We start from the raw sequence: 24,316 nt of genomic DNA, 5'->3' as shown, positions 1-24,316 counted from the left end.
AGAGCGCTAGAAGACTGTCTCTTCAAACCCTGAGAATGACTGTGACCTCCCTACACCCACGTCCATCATCACTCAACAAGGACTAGCTCAGCCATGAAGCCAAAGTCGCAGCCTGGCACGGCTGAAACCCCAGAACCACGGCAGCCTCTACATCCTGGCTTCTTCTGCCTGCACTTCACATTATCCCAGGTCCTTCCAAGCCTTGGGATCCTCCAGCTCATTGCAAACATTTTCACGCACAATGTAAACTCTTTGCAAGGTTTCGAATTTAGGACCAGACAGAATTTTGGCACAGTCCCATCAGAGCAAGCCAACAGGAGAAACAGCAGTTTCTGTGGTGCCTGGAACGATGGATCATCCATGCACACAGGCCACCTGAAACAGGTCCCCTTAACAGATAAAATCATCTGAGAGCTGTGTTGGGTAGCACTCAACTTCTATCAGTGCTTTGGAGATGCGAGTCTCTCCAAATCTATCACCAGCCTCAACACCCCAAACCTCTAGGATAAACATGGGATGTGATTCAGGCTGAACGTCTGGGCTGTGCAGCCATGGGGCTCTGTCACTGAGGTGGGGGATTCCCTCAAAGATGGGGGTAGGGGCACCATTCACATGGACAGCCTGTCCAGGAGCCTACCTCAAGTGGACAGGCTCAAAGGCCATTCTTGAACGCACAGAAGGGGATGCTTAGTGAGCCCCTCCCAGGAGCTGCAGAACCCCATCCCCTGCAAGCCCTCACTTGTCAGGTCTCAAGGGAACAGAGAGAGCCAGTGAGATGGAAAGTGTGAGCTGGGGCCAGGTAGTTCACTTCCAGAGCCTCAGTTTCCCCATTTATAAGCTGAGGGAACAACTCTTAGGATGGTCCCTGGGGATTAGGGAGCATGTGTTTAGACAGCAGAATGCCAGGCATATCGAGCATCTAAGACATGGTCGCCCCAGTCCAGCCTCCTTGCCACACACGAGCAAGCTCAGGGTTGTAGGAGATCCAACATAGGGGACTGTGGGACATCTGGGGCTCATCCTGGGTGATGATTTACCCAGATGTCCTGTGCATATGGGTAGATGGACGATGGAGTCTGGAGTTTTTGCCCAAGAACAGGAAAATCTGAATTCATACTGGGACAGGAGGTAGGGCCTCCGTAGGGCAGCAGACTCTGCCTCAAGCCTCCGTGCACTGATCCCTGCCACCCCAGCATACACACACACACCGCCTGTGACTCAAGGTTAACGCTTCCATCCTGGAGGTTCGGAAAGAGAGCCCAGGACGCAGGCCCCTGACAGGTGCACGCCTCGGACCAGTCACTAGAGGGCTCAGGACAGCTGGAGGCTGCTGTCCCAGGAAGGTCACAGGAGAGGGACAGCCTGGGAGCCAGTACAGGGCTCCAGGAAGAGGAAGAAAGAGAAAAAGCTTCCCCATTACCTCCACAGGACACAGAATGACCCAGAGAACCCCCCACCCCACCCTGGGGCTCCCAGCAGGGACAGCACTTCTGAACAACATCCAGCAGAAAAACAATGCATACCCCAAATGCTTGAACTCCTAGTTTCCAACCACCCCTCCACTCCCAAACGCGTTTCCCTGGTTCTGTCTGGCACCTATGACCTACAGGAGCCTGCAGGCAGGCACCCAGCTACTGGGAGAGGCCCACTGTCAGGTGGAAAGAGCACTCGCTTTAGGTTCACGTGGCCTGGGTTCAAACCCTGCCTCCATCTCACCTCTATACAGTTGTGCAATGTTAGAGAAGTTTCTTAAGCTCTCAAGTCTTTTCCTCATGTGTAAACTGGGGACTTATTTCTCCCTTATAGGCCTCCATGAGAACAGTGACAGACTGGCTCATGGTAGGTCCTCGCATATGGTGGTTGGTAATTGAGAACACAAAGCAGCTCCCGCCGGAATTAATCCCCAGGGCTGGAGACATTCACCCGCCCCTAGGGTTACTTGCGCCTTCTTCCTCTGCGCTCCTTTCTGCCCTCTCCCCATTTCCCCCCATCAGAGCCCCAGGATGAGGCCACAACACCAAACCGCCCACAGAAGGCTTAATTCAGTCAGGGAGCTTTCCCCAGACAGGTGACCAGGGCAGGGACAGTCACAGGCATGCCCCCCACCATCCCTATCCCACCCAGGCCCCAGGCCTCCTCCCTAGTCCTGCCTCTCAAGGAGAGGAGTTCCTGAAGTAGAACCTGCTTCAGACATTTAGCCCAGTGCGACAGTCTCAGAGCAATCCCCTCTCCCAGCAGGACCAGGCTGTGAAGTGTAATTAAAGCCATGGGTTAATTAGGAGTGGCAGCCATCTTGCCAAGAGGGGTACCTCTCACTGCTCATCCTGCATCCAGAGCCATGGGTCTCAGAGGTCCGGGATGCAGGAGCCACACTACCTCCCCCGCGTCCTCCTCCACCCCTCTACCCCAGCCCTCAAGATCGCCAGCTAAGTCATGCCAGAGGTGCCTCCAATCAGCTGTTTTAATATCTCTTGCCGTTCATACTCGAGAAGTTTTCCCTGTAGTCTAATTTAAATCCTTCTCTCTACAGATGGATGGAGGGAGTAGAACTGACATGGGTGTGAGTTAGGGTTTCATGGAAGGTGCCCTGAGAATTGTCCTTACAGAAGGGCAGAGCCTTGAGCCCCACCCCCCAACAATGAGGAGGAGATGGTGTGAGGGTCCAGTAGGATGGAGCCAGGGACAGAAGCCATGTGATGGATGAAGAGAAGGGAGGAATGACAGAGGAGAGAATGAGCTGGGAGGCAGCAGGCCCACCTGAGTTGGAAGCCTGGGACTGGCTTATTAGTTACCTAACATCTCTGTGTCTCACTTACCCCATCTGTAAAATGAGGGTAGTAAAGTCATACCTACTCTTAGGGCTTTTGTGGGCTAAAATACACAAATCAGCTTTTTAAAAAAAAATTTTTGTATTTTATTGGGGTCATATGGTTTATCATATTGTGAAATTTTAGTTGTACAGTATTATTTGTCAGTCACCATACATATGTGCCCCTTTACCCCCTATGCCCACCCCCAACCTCCTTCTCCTGTGGTAACCACTAATCTGTTCTTTGTCCATGTCACAAAACAGACTTTTTTATTTTTTTGGTGAGGAAGATTGTCCCTGAGCTAACATCTTCCCGCCAATCTTCCTCTATTGTTTGTATGTGAGATGCTGCCACAGCATGGCCTAATGAGTGGTGTGTAGGTCTGCGCCTGGGATCTGAACCCACGAATCCCAGGCCACTGAAGTGGAACATGCAAACTTAACTGCTATATCACTGGACCAGTCCCACAGAACAGCTTTTAATTTTTTTTCAGGAGGATTAGCCCTAAGCTAATATCTGCTGCCAATTCTCCTCTTTTTGCTGAGGAAGATGGGCTCTGAGCTAACATCTGAGCCCATCTTCCTCTATTTTATATGTGGGATGCCTGCCACAGCATGGCTTGATAAGCATGCATATGTCCATGCCCAGGATCTGAACTGGCAAACCTTGGGCCGCCAAAGCAGAGTGCGCAAACTTAACCACTATACTACCCGGCCAGCCCCTTAATTTTTTTTTTCAATTTTTAAATTTATTTCGATAAGGAAGATTGTCCCTGAGCTAACATCTGTGCCAGTCTTCTTCTATTTTGTATGTGGGACACCTCCACAGCATGGCTTGACAAGAAGTGTGTAGGTCTGCGTCAGGGATCCAAATCCAGGAACCCCACGCCACCAGAGCCGAGTGCGTGAACCATGCCACCAGGCCAGCCCCCAAAACAGCTTTTTAAATGGCCTGGCATAACATAAACTCTCAGCAAACTCTAGGAAATCCTCATAATAGTCCATCCTCCTCCACACATTGCTCAGAGACTGGGGTTTCTTCCTTCCCCATTTCTCTCAGACTCACTCCTTCTCCATTCCAATGGCCTCACCGAAGTCCTGGCCCTCAGCCCCACGTGCTGGGCCCAGTCTGTGGCCCTCCTTCTCCCCACCCTCCACATGGGCCTTCCTCTCCCCCCACATCAGGCTTCAGCTTCTCAGTGCACTCTGCCCACTCTGCAGAAGGACTAGTTTGTTTGGTGGCCTTAGGTCCCAAGAACCTTTCCAGGTGACCTGCTTTACTAAAGGAACTCATTTAATTCAATTCCTACAACCGCCATCTGAAGTAGGTGTTACGGCCATTTTACAGATGAGAAAACTGAGCCTCCGAAAGGAGAAATAATTAGCCCAAAGTCACTATGGCAGAGCCAGAATTCAAACCCAGGTCTGCATGGCTCCAGGCTGCCTTCCAAGCCAGACTCCTCAGTAAAGCATCTTAGGCCCTCAGCACCCCTCCCTACCCCTAATCTACCCCAATTCCTGCTCCCCCCGCTCAGCGCCAGTCCAGCCCCTGAGGCACACACCTCACCTTCACTTACACGCTTTCCCCCATGCAAAGAGCAAGAATAGAAAGGAGAGAAGAAGAGACTTTAGGACTGAGAGAAGTTTGGGAAAGAGAGGAGCTGGAGTGGGAAAGGATGCAGAAAGGGGGCTAACTTGGCCGGCAGATTTGGGGGACTTCTCTGGCGGGCCCTCCAGCTTGGCTTCTATCTTCTCCATTGAGGTGTAGGATTCCACGGGAAGGAAAGAGTGAGAGGAGCCCCGGCACAGGAGGCCCAGCCCGAGGCTGATGAAAGGACTGCACAGCCTCCAGCTGCCCCAGTTCAAGCCACTTGGCCCAGCCACACACCCCGGGCACGGGAACGTGCAAATGAGGCTCAGCCCAGCTGTGGGGATCTCACAGAAATCCTGACAGCATCCTGGCAAGCTCTGGAGGGGCTGGAGGCCTCAGGCAGGCCACACAGCCCTCACTTCCCAAAGGGGGTCGGAGGTGGTTTTCGCAAACCACAGAGAAGAAATCTCAATGGGCCACATGAGAAAAATTCCTGAAGAGACCATAAGAAAAGGGTGTTGGGGACTCAGGAAAGGCAGCTGAGACCATGGGCAGACAGTGTGTGTTCAGTAATAAAGTTCTGTCAGGCATCTCCTCCATTGACAGGATCACCAGGATGGCAGATGAGGGAAATGGGGTTTGCCTGTATAGCTGATCTTGAAAACGTCTGACAAGCTCTGCATGAAATTGTTGCGTACAAGCTAGAGAAAGGGAGCTAGAAGGTGCTAGAATAAATGGGATATGTAGCTGGTTGCACAATCGTACCCAAGGGTACTTACCAATGGATCCAGACCCCTGGGAGGGAAGTGTCCAGGTACACACTGTAGGGCTCTGACCTATCCCGCCACATTCAACATCTTATCAATTCCTTGGATCAATACATGGGAAGCATTTGAAGCTGGGAGCAACAGCAGATATACTGGATGTCAGAGACAGGATCCTGAGCTCAGCCATGAAGAGATAAGTCAGAGGAGGACTAATGGAAGTGGGGAAGGCAATTGGTCTCCAATGTTTGAAAAGCTGTGGCCTGGAAGGGACTGGGTTTGCCTGGAACAGCCACATGGGGAAGAGATGGTGCCCACAGAGAGAGACAGAGCCTCCAGAGAAAGAGAAGAACTTTCTATTAGAGATCGTTGACCAAAAATCAAATGGGCCACCTTGTGGGGAGATGAGCTCTCTATCTTTGAGAAGCTGAAGACTTCACCAGCTGACCACTCAGTAGGGACTTATTGAGGTGACCCGGGCATCTTCCTGCTCCAAGAAGGGCCCACTCAAATTCCCTGCCTGGCTGACACCAGTGACTCAGGCTTCTTACCCATTTAAAGTTAGAGGCTACTCTGAGATCTTTTGGCTCCAAGACCTTTCATTGATGGCTTTAGCAGATGACATTGCATGCTGAGGGCAGGGAGTCTCGATTCACAGACCTCAAAAGATCAGGTTTGGCAAGACCCAGGTCCAGGAGGAACCTGCTCATGCTCACAAGGTAGGGGTCTCGGATAGGAGTGGGAAGGAGAGTGGCCTTGGCTCTCCATTGTCCAGGGAGAAGGGGAACTGGAAGCCCAAGAGTTAACTGACCCCTCACTTGAGGGAGCACCATGCTGGTGGGTGCTGTGAGGGGATACAGGGAAGGCTCCACCCAAAACTCTGTTTGACGGACTCGAGGTGAGCTCAACAGGAAGACAGGCTTCTGCAGGAAAGACAACTCTGATGCTCATAAGAAGAGTCTTCCCCGGATGACTGGATCCTGACAGCGAGCATTCACATGAGCTAAGCTACTTCATTTAATCCTCCCTTAAACTAGTCCTGCCTCATTGTACAGTACGAAAAGGAGGCTCAGAGAGGGAAAGGAATTTAGACAAAACCCACCACCAAAAACCAGTCAAGCTGGGTTTGAACCCAAGTCTGTCTCGTCCCCAAGCCCAAACTCCTTCCAACGTTCTACACGGCTTCCCCAGTAAAGAGGTATGGACTGTGGAAGCGTCACAAGCACCCAGCAACAGAAAGAACACCCTAGTGTGGTCCAAAGCAGTCTCAAACCTGGGCAGCATCAGAACAGCCTGCAGGGCACATGTTGCTGGGCCCCTCCCCAGGAGCTGCCGTGTTAAGAGGTCTGGGGTTTGGCCCAAGAATTGTGGCATTCCTAGGAGGTCCCCAGGTGGTGCTGAAGCTGATGCTCAGGGGACCACTGCTCTGAGCAATCAGGAAAGGAAGCGGTGTCCTCCAGACTCCGAGCTGCAGAGAGAGAGAGGTAGGCTGCGAGGTTGAGCATCTGTCTCCAGGGCAGGAGGCCCCCAACAGCATCTTGGCAGCAGGATCGCGAGCTGGTGCTGCTTCACTAGAACCCATCTGGCTGGGAAGAGGTTCATTCTAAGAAGTCCGGCTTCCTACACTTTTCACTCTGGAGTCCCCTGGTTCTCCTGGGCTGATGGGCTGTGTTCTCTTCTACAGGGAGTCCTGCTGCTTCTGCAGTCAGCCACCATGACCCCTCGGGTTTTCTCCGTCTCTAAACAGACATGCTGCTTTTGCCACACCTTTTGTGGCTGGGTTTCCCAAGCCCCGCCTGATGCTAGATGCCCTCCACTGAGCACATTTGAGTTGGTCAGGGTTCCCCCTAAAATCTATGTCCAGAAATGAGGATATAATGACCAGGGAGAACCCAACCTAGACCCTGCACTTCCCTTAGTGCCATTAAGATAGTGTTGTTTTGAGAATCCCCATCACCCTGTTGGCTCCTATGAAGCCTGCACACAATTAAACCCCTCAGATCTTTTTCTCAGGATCTGCAGCCAAATCAAGTCTGCCCCCACCTCCACTCCCCTCATGAACTTGAGTAATTAATTTCTGCAATCTAAATGCGACTTTCCATCTGCCCCTGTTAAATTTCATCATGTTGGTTTAAACCCAGCATTCCAGTCTGTTGAGATCATTTTGAATATTTATTCTGTCTTTTATAGGAGCTGCCCATCACAGCCTTGTCATCAACAAATTTGATAAGCTCACTTACTCCAGTTTCATCCAAGTCACGGATAAAAATGTAAAGCTTCATTTTTCAGAATCTCACCTGCCACAAACCATCTTCCCTTTTGGAATCCCTAATCATATGATCACAATTCCCCAAATCAGACTTCCTACCGCCTAGGGAAGGTCTGTAGGTACGGCATCTCTTTTCTTGGCCATTGTTAACGCCAGGCTTACATGGTCTCTTTCATCCGAGGACTGTCAGATCACCACCTGGTTCTTGGTCATGGTCAGAATCAAATCAGAAGGACAGTTTCAGCTGCTATTTCTCTACCTTCTGAGCAACGACAATGTTACAGAGGTGAGAATGCAAAAAGGTATCCAATCCTCCACTTTAAACAGTATTTGACATCCAACAGAAGTCAGGCCGCCTATCTCCCGTCATTACAATAGCATGCCTCCCTGACAGCTTTATAATCCATCCTGGGAAAGTAGCATCCAAATTCTTCCGACTGGGTGGGGAAAGTGTAATAGGGATATGTCATAACTTGGACCTGCTCAGCTGCAAGGCATCCTGGGATCTTGGCAGCTGGTCAGTGACGAGGAAAGAAATGTTTTCTGGCATGGGGTACCTGGAGAAAGGGAGTGAGGACAGATTCAAGGAAGTGAAGAGGAAAAGGAGGCCTCGATGAACAGCATGCCTACATCCCGCCATTCGTACGTGAGAACTGCCCGTCTTCTTCCGGGGACAGGTACAGCATATGCCCAAGGGATGCTGATGGAGCACTTGTGAACAGTTTGTTGACATCATCAGCCAAGGATGGAGAAGAGGCTATGTAGTGGTTAAGTGTGTAGACTCTGAAGCCAGAAAGTCTGGGTTTAAATCGCAGCTCTACCTGGGGGAAACTGTTTTCTCTCTAAGGTTTCCGTTTCCTCATGTGGAAAGTGAAGACAAAAATAATGCATGCACATAAGGCACATGAGGATTAAAAGAGATAATGCACACGAAAAGTCTAGCAGACTGTCTGGTACATAGTAACAGCTCAATAATTAATAGCTGTTCTTAATGGCACAATAGCTTGAAGGCACTGAGTGCTGATAGTTCCGGGGCCGGAGGTGTGAAGAGGAAAAGGCTGAGAAGGTGAAAGAAACTAAAGATGCTGGAGGTTAGTGGCAGGAGAGACCTGGAGCTCACCTGAAGGAGCGAGTCAGCAATTTGTGAAACCCACCTGGAGGTGGAGGCTGGGCACAAGGCAAGGTTGAGAATTCCGACCTTCAGGTCCAGTAAGGTGAAGCAGCCAGCCTGAGGCCTCAGAGGAGTTCAGCAAAAACAGTTTGTTTACTCAGCTCTGAATATAAAAATTTTTAATTGCTATAGGAAGTCAGTCAAAAGTTGTCTAAATGGTGCACGTTAAAAAGAAGCATAAATAGGGTCTGGCCCTGTGGCCAAGTGGTTAAGCACATGCACTCCACTTCAGCTGCCCAGGGTTTTGCTGGTTCAGATGCTGGGCGTGGACCTAGCACCACTCATCAAGCCATGCTGAGGTGGTGTCCCACATAGCAGGGCCAGAACAACCTACAATTAGAATATACAACTACGTACTGGTGGGCTTTGGGGAAAAGAAGAAGGAAAAAAAAAAGATTGGCAACAGATGTTAGCTCAGGTACCAAACTGAAAAAAAAAAAAAAAGAAGCATAAATATTCCATGTCTAGAAATCTGTTCTGAGGAAATAATCATCAATAGGCACAGAGATTTAGATACAAGGATGTTCACTGCAGCATTATTGATAATAGTAAAAGAATGGTTTACGACCTAGATGTCCAATCCACAGGGGATTCAGGAAATAAACGTGGTACATCCATAGGATGGAATACCAGGCAGCCATTGAAAAGCCCATTTCAGAAGAATACTTAAGTCATAGGGAAGTTATCAGAATACGTTATTAAATGAAAAAGGCTGGTTACAAAAGAACAGACAGTAGTTACGTACATATCTAGAAGGAAGCATACAAAAATGCTGAATGAATGTGTATTACTTTTATAAATGTTTTTTTAAGAAAAAATGACCACAAAGAAGCTACACTAGAAGGAAACTCCCACAATCAGCTAATAATAGAAAGTCATTAAATTCAGAACACAGGAACACAAACAGTAGCTATGATCTGAAGGCCAGGAGCTATAGCTGGTATCTACCAGAAAGGACCAGGCTGTTTTGAAGAGCTGAGGGCTAAGAGAGTCTGTATGCCACTGGCATGAGGCCAGGTGGAGTCTAGGAAAGAAGATTTAGGTCAGTGGCTCTCAACCATGGCTGCATATATTAGAAGCTCAAAAAAATACCAATGCCCAGGCTCCACCCTCAGGGATTCTGACAATTAAGGTCGAGGATGAGGCTGGTCGTCTATATTTTTTCAAAGCTCTCCATGCAATTCTAATAGGAACCAGTGAACTAGTTGAGCTGGACCAAGCTACTGTCACCTGTGTACAAAGGACGCTTGAGGCTTGCTCTCTAGACTGAGTCCAGGATGTGAAGACACACTCATTCTGGAAGCTAGAGAGATGCTGAAAGGGAGTAGGCGGCCCCAAGGCGCATGGTCTATGCAGGAAAATGACCCTCAGCTTTGGGGGACGTTCACACAAGTGCTCCTTAGACCTGGGCTCTTTGGGACCTTTTGCCACAAGGACACTGCTCCCCACTTAGACTCCCGATGGAACCCTGGTTACCAGCTAACTCCATAAACTGCAAGGACAAGAAAAAGCAAGAAAGGGAAGAAAACCAGGATCCTGGGGAATCTACAGGGACCTGACTCTGCAGAAGCTGGAGCTAGTGGTATTTTCCTCCTGTCCTGCTTTTGGGCAGAAACACACCCTGGCCAACAGAGCAATGTGTGAACCTTAAAGGCAGGCTGCTCTGGATGCATGTGGCCTCTCAGAAGGCTCCTAGTTTCTCCCAGGTGCCTGGAGGGAAGAGGAGCAGAGGGAACAGGCTGCTAGAAACAAAAGTTTGTGTTAAATGATAAGATCTCCCCCAGCTTCTCACTACAGGTATAGAGTTACTCAAGGCACCAAAAGAAGAGAAAGAAGAGGCCTGGGTCAGGTGCTTTACCCCTGCATCCATCCATCCCTGAGTAATTAAGAGCTGACTGCAGCTCTTTTGTACTCCTTACAGTGGGCTCCTGGGGTCCTTCAGGACAATGACGAGGGTAATATGGAAGGAGTTTTGGCTCAGGTAGACCAGTGGGGTTGGCAAGCAGGGATGGACCTAAATTGCTACCCCACCAGCCATTTCCCTGACATTTTTCGGAGGCAGCCTCACGTCAACTTTGGCAGAAGAACAGAGCTACAGATAATCCAAAATGCTGGATTATCATAATGAAACCATAACCCACAGCTTTGCAAGGCACTGCATCTATGTTTATACAAGGATGTGTATGAGCATATTTATACGCACACCTACACCTCAACAAGAGCATATTTACCTTCCAGAGGATGTTTGGCTCAGGCAGAGGCTGAAAGGGGAATGCACTCTGAAGATGCTGTGACTGGCAATCAGGTGGGTTACCAACAGTCTGGCTGGACGGTAACTAGCAACTGGCGTGAGACCAAACATCCTCATAAATAATCCACAAAAATGGGAATGGACCACTCCCGGAAATTAAGAGGTGACTGTAATTTCCATTCAAAACCACTTACTTCAAGGGCCAGAAAAAGCCTTAGGGTTTATCTGACCCCTTTGTTTTCACAGATGGGGAATCTGGGTTTGGCACACGTGCCCAAGTGGAAAAGCGTCCCTTGTTTCTAACTCAGTCTCCTCCTTTGGGAATTTAAACCTATCTCCTCTAATTTGATCCTCGGGGGACTGGCAGAACAGATGGTCACCAGCCATCCTCCAGAACCAACCCTTCCTATCACAGAAGAGACCAGCCAGAGACATCCTTGGTTCAAATGCAAAGATAATCTGATAAAATCAACAAGACTTCAAATTCAAATGAGTTCCAGGTGCAAGTCTGATTAAGTCATCCTTATTAAAGGCAGATCAACAAGGGCAGTGTCCTGGTGGGACTCAGCACACACAGCATTGCCTTGAAAGCTTTCCTTTGCTCTGGGAAAGCCCAACGGAATCCCTGTCCTCCTGTTCCAAGTCAGAGAATGGAGGAGGACAAGCAGCCCAACTGTTGGGAAACTGCTCAAGGTCAAACTCTCCCAAACTTAGTCTCCATCCCAGTGGTCCCTCCTGTGGCTTTCCCCACTGTGCCTAGCAACAAATTGGAGAGGAAGTCATCTTTTTTTTTTCCACTCTGAAGCTACCAAGTGTAGTACTTTTTCATTTGTGAGCCCCTGACTAATGTCAGGATTAAAGAGTGCATTCTGGGTCAGTCCTGGTGGCTGAGTGGTTAAGTTTGGCACGTTCTGCTTCAGTGGCCCAGGGTTCAGTTCCCTGGCATGGACCTACACCACTCATCTGTCAGTGGCCATGCTGTGGTGGCAACTCACATACAAAAAGAGGAAGATGGGCAGTGGATGTTAGCTCAGGGTAAATCTTCCTTAGCAAAAACAAAAAAACCCAATTGGAAAAGGGCATTCTGCAAGGTTGGGTTTTCATCTTTCAGGCTCACTAAAGCAAAACACTAAAGCAGAGGGATGGGCAGTGACGTGGCAGAGCCACAGAACATTTGGCCACCCAGCCCTTCCCCTTCAGAACTCTGTTCCCAGCTGGAACTTTTCCCTGCCACTTTCTAGCATTCAAACTGGTTATAAGGGAGATTTCTTCAGAAGGTTAGAAGGGAGATTTCTTCAGAAAGAAAGTATCGGAGGAGATTCCTCCATCTGAGCTAGAGAATGGCATACACAAAGATCCCCTTTCAGACTACCCTTCAGAGAGCCATCTCTTCACCCAAAGCAGATGTCATCAAACCAAATTCAGAGAGGAGATGCACAAAAGAATAGTGCTATGCCAGTGAAAGCCAGGTGTTGCCCACACAAGCTGTAAAAGAATGGCTCAATTTGGTCAATTCAGTGAAACTCAATTAGCCAAGACACTTGCTTTGATCTCTTGTCATACATTTAAGATCAAGTTAGTTAAGCTTTGTCATAAATTTAAGACCAACTTAGTGATGGCTAAACTCAAATGCAAAGATCTGAATGTGAAGAAAACTCATTAATTAGAGGTAACTATTTCCAACATACACACAGTCATCCATTGATGAAGACAGGCTAGTGATCAAGGTGACTGGATGAGGCAAAGGATGGTTCCAGGACCCACTGGGGTTCCGACCCTGAAGTATAAATACCAATATTCTCTCCCAACAGTCTTCATCCCCAGATCGCCAGGTGCCTGGCTTTGCCTCTGTCCACACCACAGGTCCAAGGCGGGCGCTCAACCCCACTTGATGAGGGAGGAATCTGAGGCATGGAGGGGGACTTGGAACGGACGGAACAGCTAAGGTGGTAGAATCCTAGCCCTCTCAGCCCTCCCAAACACTGGACCCCAAGTCCTTTGGACAATCCACGTAGCTGTCAGGTCACCCAGACAAACACACAGGGAAAAAACCTCCACAATAAATCCCATCACAGAAGTCGAGGCAATGCTAGTATTTGCGGTCTCCTAGTCACGCTGATCCACCTCCATCAAGGGAGAGCAGAGAAATGTCTTGTTTACTATTGTATCCCGAGCTTCTAGCACTGTGCCTGGCACACAGTAGGTGCCCAGTAAATGATGAACAAGGGAGTTTACTGCCACTGTTGGTCTCATTTACCATGTACCCAGCCAATAACAAAGCCAATACTTGAGGACCATGGGGAACATCTGGCTGCTGGAGGTGTGGGTGGTGGGACAAAGGAGCTCAACCCCGGTCCTTTAAGGATATAAGACAAGGTAACATGCAATTCTAATCAGCGACCTTGTCCTTTGCTCTCTGTGTCCATTCTACCACCTCATTCCTCAATAAAAGTAGTGAATTGGTTGATTGTAGGGTAGTGATCTGAGCTGCTATCTTGTTGACTTTCCCTATGAGATATAGGAGGATGACCAAGATTAAAAAGAGGAGCAATGATCAGTGTTCAAAGTAAATGTACCCAACAGCTTCTTCATCCCAGGTGCACACACTCTATCCACCAATCTTCAGCCTTGACAGGCTGATCCTCCATAAATGTCTGTCATCCCTCTGCCCCCATGCTGGGGCTCCCCTTCCCCTTTTTAGACCCACACTCAGGGCTCAGTGCTTTCGGGATATTCCTTGGGACCCTCAAACATCCTATGTGAGCTTCCAGTCTTTTCTCATCCAACCCCTGAATAAAGTTTCACTATATCAGGGGAAACAAATAGTCGTGGTTGGATTTTTTTCTTTTTTGTAAAGAATAACATTGGTTTACACTCACTGGGTTCCTGGAGGGGGATGGGGGTGGGGGTAGGGCAGCAGGAGACCTGAGTCCCAGTCCTGGCTGTACATCTGGAACTTTGTATCAATGGATGTGAAGTGCTCAGATTTGTATAAGACGAGATGGCTCCCTGACCTCAAGAAACTCATCATCTCACAGAAGAATCCTAGTGGGTCCTGAGAGCGAGGGTGAGCTGGGGGTCCAGCAGGTCAGAGGCAGGACCAGACTGTGGAATGTCCCAGTCAATCCCCAAGGTTCAGGGAGACACGATAACATGTACACGCAAAGAGATGAGATCACTTCCTGGAACCTGAATTTCTTGATCTGTAGGTCTAGAGAGTCAGACCGCTCAAGGGCTGCACATTGGGTTTGTCTGGACCATTTTGTTTGGCCAGTTTGACTTTGAATACCCAGTTGTCCCCAGGCCGGGTCACTCTAATTGCCTGATCAGCACATTGTTACCTGCCTGCCCTCTGTAGGCATTTGAGTTTGTGACTCCCATGACATGGACAATCTCCAAGCCCTCTTCCAGCTTTGAGCCCCAAAAGGAAGTAACTAACCGAGGGGCTTTCAGATAAGCTGGGAAGACTACCCCAATTCAGAAAAGCTTCTGTAATTCCTCCAATCCAAACTAGGAGGTAGCAATCCACAGCGCCAAGCTGGACCTCTTGGCTTCTCTGCCTTTCTGGTCAGTCTCTAGGAGAAGTGGAAAGGGAGCCCTTCCCTGGCCTTCCCTTCTCCTGTCTCACCCTCCCTATACAGACAGCTAGTGGGGAGGGGGCCAAGGCAACAAGCCCAGCTCTCAGTCCCACCTGAGTCATCAAGCTTTCTTCAATCAGTCCTCTCCTAAGCCCCAGGCCACCACTTGGCACCCAGTCCTGGCTGCCTCATACTGCCTGTGCATTTTCCCATTCATGTTCTCCCTCCCCAAACAGACACACAAGTGTCTTAGGATCAACCTGGTGAATTGAGCAACCTCTCTGGTTGTGGGCTCAGCGCTGTGCCTCTTTGAGTCTACCAGCACCTAGCTTGGTGTATTGCACACAGTAGGTGCTTAAAAAGTGTTTGATGCCCACGCTGATAAGGCTGGCTGTTGTCAGCTCTGGAGGAGGAAGTCTCTGGCATTGACTCCCTGGAAAGAGAAAAGAGATGGAACACCTGCCATCCTCTCCCAAACTGGTGGTGGTAGCTGTTGATATGCAGAAAGGAGATGCCCCCACCACACACACACAGCCAGAGGCAGCCCTTCCTCCTGAGCGTCTCCCCAAAAGTCTCACTGCCCTATGGGTGACCAAGGGGCAAACTCCCTCTTTCTCTTTGATATTTTATCCCCCGTCCTCCTCGGTTGGGAATCTAGATTTGGGGCAGGGTATTGGCAGTTTTTTCCAAGCTGCTTCTTAATCTGCCCCCATTTTCCCAGTTGTGTGGTCCAGTTCTAAAGCTCAAGCTCCCTCTGCTCCTTCTCAAGGTCATCTACTCCGGTTCAGAAAAGGTGACAGGCTACTTTTGAACGTCAAGAAGAAATTGCGGGGGGGGGGGGGGGGGGCAGTAAGTGAGGAGAAAGAATAGAAGTGAATAGGCCAAAAGATGAGGAACAGAGAGGGTGGGGAGGATGAGGAGGCCTGGAGGGCGCTGGAGAAAGGCGCCGCTGCCTAAGGAGCAGAATGAGGCCGAAGTGGTGGGTGGGGCAGGAAGGGGGTGCCTGTGAAATGTGGGCGGAGATTGGATTCGCTAGGGGCCGAAGGAAAAAGATGCGGGTGGGGGCCAGAGAAGGTAGGAACGCGGTGGGGTCTAGACACAGGCAAGCTTCCAACCCCTAATCCCAGGTCCCTTGGCTCAGCCACAGGGCCGGGAAGGGGGGCGGCCTCCCCGCTCCGGCTGCTCGCCTCCCCACCGCGGAGAGCCTGGAAGGGATCGCAGGGTGGGGGCAGAGTCCGGCGGTTTCCCCTCCCCATGCACACTCGGGGCCCACTCCCGCCTGGCGCGGCGGGGCGGAGTGACCCGAGGACCCGGCGGCGGGGGGATGGGGAGGAGGGAAGAAGGGCGCCTCAGGTGGCTTCTCCTCGTTGTTTAAAGTTTGCGGTAGGCGAAGGAGCCGGCTCCGTCCTCCCTCCGCCGCCAGCCCGCGGCTCCGCTCGGCCCGCTCCCCTCAGCCTCGCCTTCTCCCTCGGGGGGTCCTAAGCCCTCTTCCCCCTCGGCTCCCGCCCCCCTCGGGTCCGGGATCCCCTCTCCTGTCTCCATCCCTCCCCGTGCCCGAGCGCCCCCCACTCCCTCCCTCCGCGCTGGATCTCCGGCACGACGTGAGCGGAAAGTGAATGGGCAGCCCCAACCACAAAGACAAATTACCATGAGAAAAATAAATCAGGAAATCGCCGGTCGCGTCCCCGGTTCCCGCCGCCGCACCCCTCTCCACCCGCCAAGGCGGAGCGCGGGGCTCCCGGGCCGCTGCGTCGGGGGCCTGGCAGGGCAGAGTTGGGCTCCGCAGGGCCCTGCCAGGGCAGGGGGTCTGCGAAGAACGGGTGGGCGGCGGAGCGGGGAGGTCCCCCAGCAAGAGGTTTCGCACTCCGGGCCGGCCACGCGTTCCCACGCGTCTCGCCGCGCGCACTCTCCCTCCACCGGGTTTACTCGTCGGCCCTTTCTGAGCCCCCATCTAGGCGCCAGTCTCCGCGCCCCGGCCCCGCGCTCTCCCTGCCTTTCATTCGGCCCTCCCCTCCTCTAGGCCCGGGGCCTGGGTCCCCATCGCGGCTGCTGCCCAGACGCTCCGGCCGCAGCCGGCGACTACCCCCTTGCAGCCCGGACCCAGAGTGGAGGGCGGCGGGAACGCTGCAGCGCGAGGGCGCCCGAGCTGGGTGGCAGCGGGCGGCGCGGAAGCCCGGGGACCCTCTCTCCTCCCGCCTGCAGCCTCTCCCACCTGGTTCCAACTTGCCAGCGCCGCCGGGCCCCCACCCCTCTACCCATCCGAGTTGCAGAAGTTTGCAACTTGCAGCCCCGGGCCGCGCTGGGGAAGCGCCCGGGACTCACCTCCGGGCTGCGGGCGCAGGTGCCCGGTTCCCGGCGGCTCCCGGCTCTCGGCGGCACGGAGCGGAGGCGGCAAACCAGGAGGGCCAGCGACGCGTCTGGGAATGGGGCGGTCGCGCAGCAGCGGCCCCCGGCCCTCGGCTCGGCGCTCCCGTGCAGTCCCGACCCGGGCCCGCGCCCGCTAGGCTCGGTTCCTCCCGCAGCCGCTGGACGCGCGGCCGACCCGCCCGGCTCAGCGGAGCTGGGCTCTGGCAGCAGCCCCCGCGCTCCAACTAGCTCCCGACCCGGCGCGCGGGTAAGAGCGGAGAGGAGCGAACGGAGCAGAGGGAGGGAGGGAGGGAGAGGCTGTGGGGGAGGAGTTGGGAGCGAGGGGAGAGGGGCGGGGAGCGAAAAGGAGGTGGGGGTCGGACAGGACCTGCGGCGGCGGGCGCTTCCCCCGCCAGCTCCGAGGCGCCCTCAGGAGCGCGAGGGGGCGCCCTGCACCTCCGCGTCCCCGGGCTCGGCCCGATCCCTCCCGGGCCTGCCAAGTGTGTTACCCGGCGGTGGACATAAGTCCCGCTCCGCAGTCGGCGTTCCAGCGGCGAGCCCCAGGCCCCCCGAGCACTTGCTGCCTTTTGCCACACTCCCCTCCGCGTCCTCGGTACCCCCATCTCGAACCTGACTTCCTCCCGGGGCGTCAGCCCACCTCAGCCCTTGGGGCCTGAGGAAATTCTGCCTTCCCCAGGCTCCCAGATTCCCCAGCCCTTTTAGCCTGGGACGATCTAGTCGATTTTTCTGCCTGTGGATTTGAAGGGGAAAAGAACCGCGTACAAAACGGGAAATCTGGTGTAAACTGCAGTCGAAGGGAGGGACGCGAGGCTGCTGGGCTGGACTGGAAAGCCAGAACTGGCCGGATTCGGGTCAACTTTACAAACGGCACGACCTTGAGTGAACCTCGCCAAGCCTCAGTTTCCTCGGCTGTAAAGTAGGGTTGGTAATACCTACCTACAGAATGATTTGAAGAACGAGTAAGGGCTACGGGGAGTAAAAGGACATCAGGAACGTTGGGAGGGCGTCCAAGAGATTGGCGATCCCGGCAGCCGGGGGCGGGGGCGGAGGAGTGCGCTGGGCTGAGGAGGGAAGGATTCGCGCGATCACACCCAGCGAGGCTGAACTGTTTACTGGTCGAAGTATCTAGTGTTTCCTATCGCCAGACAGAGGCGCAAGCTTCAAGTGTATCTGCCCCGGCTGCCAGAGGGATGGGAAGGGAGCCCTCTGCTGAACAAAACACGGTATTTTAAAATTAAAATGGTGACCTGAGAAAAGAAAACGAAAGAATGAAGGATAAAGACAAAGAACCTGAAAAATTAAATCCAGAGAAGTGTGATTTTAAGAGATAATCAAACAGAAATGTGAAATACAAAATTTAAGTTGGAAGAAACCATTAAAAGACTTTCTAGAATAAGCCAGACATTGAAGAATTAGAGTGAAGCTTTTTTTTTTGGGGTTGAGGAACAGTGGCTGTGAGTTAACATCTGTTGCCAATCTTCCTGTTCTTGCTTGAGGAAGATTCGCCCTGAGCTAACATCTGTGCCAGTCTTCCTTTATTTTGTATGTGGGTCGCAGCCACGGCATGGCTACAGTCCAGCAGTGTAGGTCAGCAACCGGGAACCAGGCCCAGGCCACCAAAGCAGAGAGCACCAAACTTAGCCCGTAGGCCATCAGACTGGCCCCTAGAGTGAAGCATTTTACATTACAAAATTCTGGGTAAGGGAAATCTCAGATAAAGCAGAGGGATGGAGACAGTAAGAGCCCCAGAGAAGCACCCCTTAGACACACACACACACACACACACACACACACCCCTCTGAGCCAAGGTGAGAAGCATCTTGGCCTGGATGATAGGAAAGAAAGAAAGAATCCAAGAAGGGAGTTTATGAGATGCTGTAAAAAGGGAAACAGGGCACAATCTCAGAAATAAAGGCTTTCTAGGGCAACAGAAATGCTGAAACTCATAATGTGCAGAATGGAGAGGAAGTTGCAAAAGAAAGACATCAAAGGATAAGAGGAGAGAGCTGCAGAGAAGAGGGAAAAAGGAAGGAAATGGGCTGTCCCAGCAGAGCAGTCTGGTGGCCCATCCATTTAATTAGAGGTAGGAGTCAAGTTGGAAGAGGTAATGCAGGGCCTCGAGTCCAAACCTGTCATTTTACAGACAAGGACAACGAGACCTAGAGAGGGGAAGCAATGCTCCCAGAGTCACAGGCTGAGGTGGGGCAGGTCTCCTGATCTCCATTTGGGACCCTTCCACCGCTGTGAGTGCTGCCCCACCCCCCCCCCATCCACATCCCATTCCCTACAGAACAATGGGGACTGTTTATGTCATTGCAAAAATATAAATGTGTGTGATATGTAGACATCATTTAATTGCTACAAAAACATGAAAACATTCCATGTACTGCAGGGAAAAGGGCCGAGCAGGAGAGCTTCCCATTTGTCTGGCTGGGAGAGCAGACACAATGCCTTCTGAGTGGTTCTATCAGCAGCAGCTCTCTCTTGAAAGGCAATAAAAATCTTCTCTCTCCTTCAGCATATTCTCTCACCCTCCCTCTCTTTTTCCACCATGTTTTGATTGCTTTTTCTTCCTTCCCTTCCCCTCATCACTTCATGCCTTTCCGGGTTCTCCCTCTCCATGGTATGAATGAGTGTGAGAGTGCAGGAGGGGGCTTGGTACTGGAAGAGAGGAGACCCCAGTCTGGGGATACAGGCCAGGAGCCCTCCCTTTTCAGGGGAAGCAGGAGCCAAAGCAGGGAGACACCCAAGGAGACACAGACAGAGGAGCAGAGCTGCTTGGGATGCTGGGCTAATTAATCCTAATTGCTTCCTACAGTACTGTATTGATTAACAGTGATTACTCAAGAGCTCTCAATGCTAGAGCGTTTCGGAAGTCCAAGCTCAGGAACGGACAGCTGCTTCACCGGCCTGGCTTCCCACCTGCTTCAGGCAGCTCCGGAGTTTGGCCTACCCAGCCTGGTTAGAATCTCTGAATCATTTACTTGAAACAAAACCTGGAACCTCGCCCCATCACCACAGGTTCACCACCATCTTCTATCACCTTCCTTAAACCTTTGCACTAACCTGTGCAATAATTACTTCTATTGGGAGCGATTCTCCACCTACTGGAACAGTGTTAATTAAGCAGAATGTAAATACAGTAATTAATATAGAATTATCCAAAACAAACAAGCTAAAGAGCAGCAAGCCTAGGGCGTGGGAAGGAGTTCTTAGAATTCACTCTTGACCTAGAAATTCCAAACATATTTTGAACTAAGGTGCCAAGAGATGAAGAAGTAAGTCCCAATTCTCATGCTCAATGGTGGAGCACAATGCCGTCTCCTGCCTCCCACCTGAGGGCATTTGCTGGGAGATTTAGCTACCTCTGAAAAACAAGAGTGCAGGCACTCCCAGGAGTGTGTGTAGGTGTGTGTGATGTGTAGAAGTGTGTGCATACCTGTGCATAGCCCTGGTAGAAACACAAATCTGACCTTGCAGCAAAAGGCAAGCAAACAGCAGCCGCTCATGTACTGACAGGAGAGAGGAATTGAAAAGAAGAAGGCAGCAATCACTTATAATGTCCAAATAGTTTCCTGGCCCTGGCATCACCTGCTCATTGTTCTTGGGGATGGAAAAGAAAAAAGAAAATTCCCACCCCAGAAGTCATTGTCGATTTGTGAACCAAAAGCACACTTAGGTCAGAGGAACTAAAGTGTCACTAAATGGCAGCTTTGCCATTGTCCTGAGCTAATGTGAGAGAAGAGATCTTCCTTCCTGCCTTCCTCCCCAAACATTTAAGTGCCACTCACTCTGCTAGGTGGGGAGGTCACAGGAAAAGGAGAAAGCCAGAGCCTCACAGGCAGGCTGGAGAGGCAGACATAATCACAGCAAATGCAAGGACCGTCGTGGGACCAGAGCACTGTGTGCTCATGGAGGGCCGATGACCCACTCTCCCCAGCAGGGCAAGAAAGGCTTCACAGCAGAGGACCCTTCCAGCTGGGAATGGAGACAGGGCAGGAATTTGCCAGACAGAGAAGCGGGAGGAGGCAGAGTATTCCAGGCAAAGGAAATAGCATGTAGGAAAGCACAAAGCGATATAATTAGATTTCTGTTTTGGAAGAATTACTTGGCTCTGGTTAACAGATTCAGAGCGAGCTGAGGCAGTCAGTGTGAGCAGGTGCGTCGTGTGGCGGAAACGGCACTGCAGCCCAGTTAGAGCCTCTCACTTCTGGGGCCAGCCAGCCACTGATGAGCTGGGTGTCCTTGCACGAGCCTCTTCTCCTCTTCAATTGCCCTTCCTCGTGGAGGAAATGAGAGGAGCTGATCAACTGGTTTCTAAGGTTCTCTTTGCACACACATTCTATGGTTCTAACTCCTCCTGCAGGTACTTCTTTAAACTGTGTTCTTTACCATATTTATGCACTTAGTCCTTTCCACGTGGGTAACATTATACAGTTTACAAAAGTATTTTCCATACAGCATCTTTTGACCTTCACACTCCTGTGAAGGAGACAGCTACTCTACCGCTCCAGACGACCTTGTTCAGCCCTGTGGCTGTAAACACCAGCTCTGTGCTGATGAGGTCCATGTCTGTATCCGCAGCTCGGACCTCTCTCTGGAAACCCAGATGCAGAAGCAACCACCTGCTGCTGTCCTCCACGTGAACATCTAACAGGCAGCTCAAACTTAACATGGCCAACACTTCCGATTGTCTTTCCCCAAACTGGCTCCTCCTCCCAACTTCTCCATCCTAGGAAATGAAACCTCCATTCTTTGAGTTCTTCAAGGGCAAAATCTTGAAATCATCCCATACTCCACATCTAAACCATCAACAAATCTCATCGCCTCTGCATTTGAAATACTTTCAGAATATGATAATTCTCCTCACCTCCTCCTCTAGCACCCCAATTCAAACCAACCTCCTCTCTCCCCTGGATGTTGGCTCTGCCTCCTTCACCTCTGCACATACAGTCTGTTGTCCACACAGAAGCCATCCTCAGTCAGATCCTGTCACTCCTCTGCTTAAAACCTCCTGTGCTCCCCAGCTCACTAGAGGAAAAGCCCCATACTTACCAAGTGCATTTCTGACATCATCTCCTACGCTCTCCCCTTCTTCCCTTCTCATCAGCCTCACCAGCCTCTCCACTGTTTCTCAAACACCCGAGCTTCCACCTCAGGGCATTTGCACTTGACGTTCTCTCTGCCTGGAAAGCTCTTTGGTCCGATGTCCACATGGGTCATTCCCTCACTTCCTTCGGTCTCTGTTCAAATATATCAGTTCATTAGAGATGAGTTGCTATCCTTTCAAAAAGGACAAACCTCTGTCACTCCCTATCATTACCTCACACTGTACATACTTATTGTCTGTCTCCTCTGACCAGAAGATAAATTCCATGAAAGTGGGGATATTGCCTGCTTTGTTCATTGCTACAGTCCCAGCCCATGGAATGGTGCTTGGTAGAAAGAAGTGCACGATGACAATTTAGTGAGTGAATTACTATTATTGTCCCCATTTTACAGATAAGGAAACTGAGGTGCAATGACACAGTTGGCCATTTTCAGAGCTGAGGTTTGAACTTAGATTTTTCCATATCATGCTGTCCTTTCCAATTGATTATTAGTCAACAGCTATATTTGCACTAAAAATCTTTTTAATAGAAAATGCATTTAGAGTAAAACACAAACTAATTGTCTTCAACCCAGTTAACCATGTGGGCCCATTGACCCACACAGCAGCTCTCCAAGTCACAACAGAGTGAAGAGTTAGCTCTCAAAACTCAAACCTCTAAAGTAGCCGCCAATCCCACATCTTCACATTCATCCTGGCGTCATTTTTGTTTCTCTCATTACAGTTCTAGTTTTTCTTCTCAATCCCTAAAAAAATAAATCCCCTTCCAGGCCTTCATATATTTATCCTCCCCCATTATCTCTGGCAACTTGTGTAAACAAGTGTGTACATGCACACACACACCCCATTTTCACGTCTCCTAAGTCAGGAGTGTGGTGAGAGAGAAGGAAGCCTGACTTTGTGGCTTGCCCTTGGGCTGACACCTGGGGGCAATCACCTCTCTCTCCCCAGGCACTCAGAGTGCCTCTCCACCTTCCTCTTTCCTGCCATCCTGGCAAACACTGTCAGATTTGGGCTGAGGTTGCGTCAGGAGGAAGTGAGATAGGGGAGGGGTGTGAATCAGAAGGCAGGGCAGAGGCACAGCTGGTCCAGCAGATGACAACAGGCTTCCTGGCTGACAAGCTAGATAAAGGGCCAAGTCAAGTGCTCGAACCTAGGCAAGGGGGCAGGGGTCACTCTCAGGACATTTGGAGCCATGGAAGAACACAAGGTGTGGTCACCCTTGAAGACATTTGAAAACAAGAGATCTGTGTCTATGATTCTTTCCCAGGGCCAGGGTGAAGCTGCAGAGGTCCCGGATGGATTAGGACAGACTGGGTGTTGGCCAAGGAAACCTAAGGCTGTATCCCCAGAGGGAGATCTGAATCCTGCTAGGAAGAGGACCCCAGATTGTAACAAAGAAGAGGCCCAGGCCTGATACTTAGAGGACCAGAGCAGGGCCAGACCTCCGGACAGCAGATAAGGAGGAATCTGAAGGAGAATCTGCTGCCTGAGTCGGGGTAGAAAACCACTAACACGATTGAGAGGTCCAGAAGGCTCCTGTGCCCTGACAAAAATGTATCACCCTGGCCCCTGAAATCCTCATGGTGGAGGGACAATAGGATGGCATCACGCCTTATCTAGACAAGCAACCTCTAAATTAACAGCGCCTTAGCAGGGGTGGGGGATAAACAGTAATTCTCTCCAAATTATCTGCTGAGCACATCACTGTACCGGGACTGTGCTACGTACCCAGAACCCATGGAGAGGAATCCTTCAATACATCGTTATTGATTGAATGCACGGAGGGATATGGTAGAAGATGAGGCTGGACTGTGAGCTCGGCCGGATTAGAGAGGCCTGGAATGCCATGGGAGGGCATTGGATTTAATCCAACAGGCCAGGCAAGGAGGACCACCTGACGTGGTGAGATGATGGCAGTGGGTGGGCTTGAGTGAGGGAAGCCCGTTAGGAGATTGTTACAAAAGCCCCTACATCTCACTGAGACCTTGATTAGGGCGGAGATGACAAAAATAATGAAAACACATTATTCACCTCGGCTGGATGAGGCAGAAACTGAAGGGACTAGGAAACAGAATAGGGAACTGAGATAGAGAGGAGTGAAAAAATAAGAACAGGAATATGGATGTCCAGAGAAGCTGGAGGTGTGAGCCAAGTGGATAATAAGGGAAGGCCCGGTGAAGAGAACTTTGCCCCCTGTCAATATGGCTTAGCTCTGGCTCTGCCCCAAGTCTGGGAAGCGAAGGGGGGTGGGATGTGCCCTTAACACATCCTGTGATGCTGCAGGCAGCTCGGATCTCAGACGTTAGCTGAGAAGCCCTGATTCTCGAGGAGAAGCAGCAGGCTCCTTCATTTCAATTAAATGAGAATTCTCTGCCTCTGTTATTTGCTCAGTTCTGCACTGAA

The 24,316-nt window shown here is 51.1% G+C and overlaps 1 protein-coding gene across 3 annotated transcripts in view; it reads right to left on the bottom strand.

Annotated features, from left to right (window-relative positions):
- Positions 1-17,937, bottom strand: part of SEMA5B (semaphorin 5B) — a 116,515-nt gene extending 98,578 nt beyond the window's left edge. For 2 of the 3 annotated variants that reach the window (XM_014732849.3, XM_005601925.4), the window contains exon 1: positions 16,756-17,065. The gene's annotated coding sequence lies outside the window, so the exon portion shown is untranslated. Of the gene's footprint in view, positions 1-16,755; positions 17,066-17,736 lie in introns of those variants that run through there. The other variant, XM_070242725.1, reaches the window with a different exon arrangement.
- Positions 17,938-24,316: the final 6,379 nt, after the last annotated feature.

Source organism: Equus caballus, chromosome 19 (genome assembly GCF_041296265.1).
Source record: "Equus caballus isolate H_3958 breed thoroughbred chromosome 19, TB-T2T, whole genome shotgun sequence".
Classification (NCBI taxonomy): Eukaryota; Metazoa; Chordata; class Mammalia; order Perissodactyla; family Equidae; genus Equus; species Equus caballus.
Note: the sequence above shows the minus strand (reverse complement) of the source record. Positions and strands in the feature narration are given on the sequence as shown.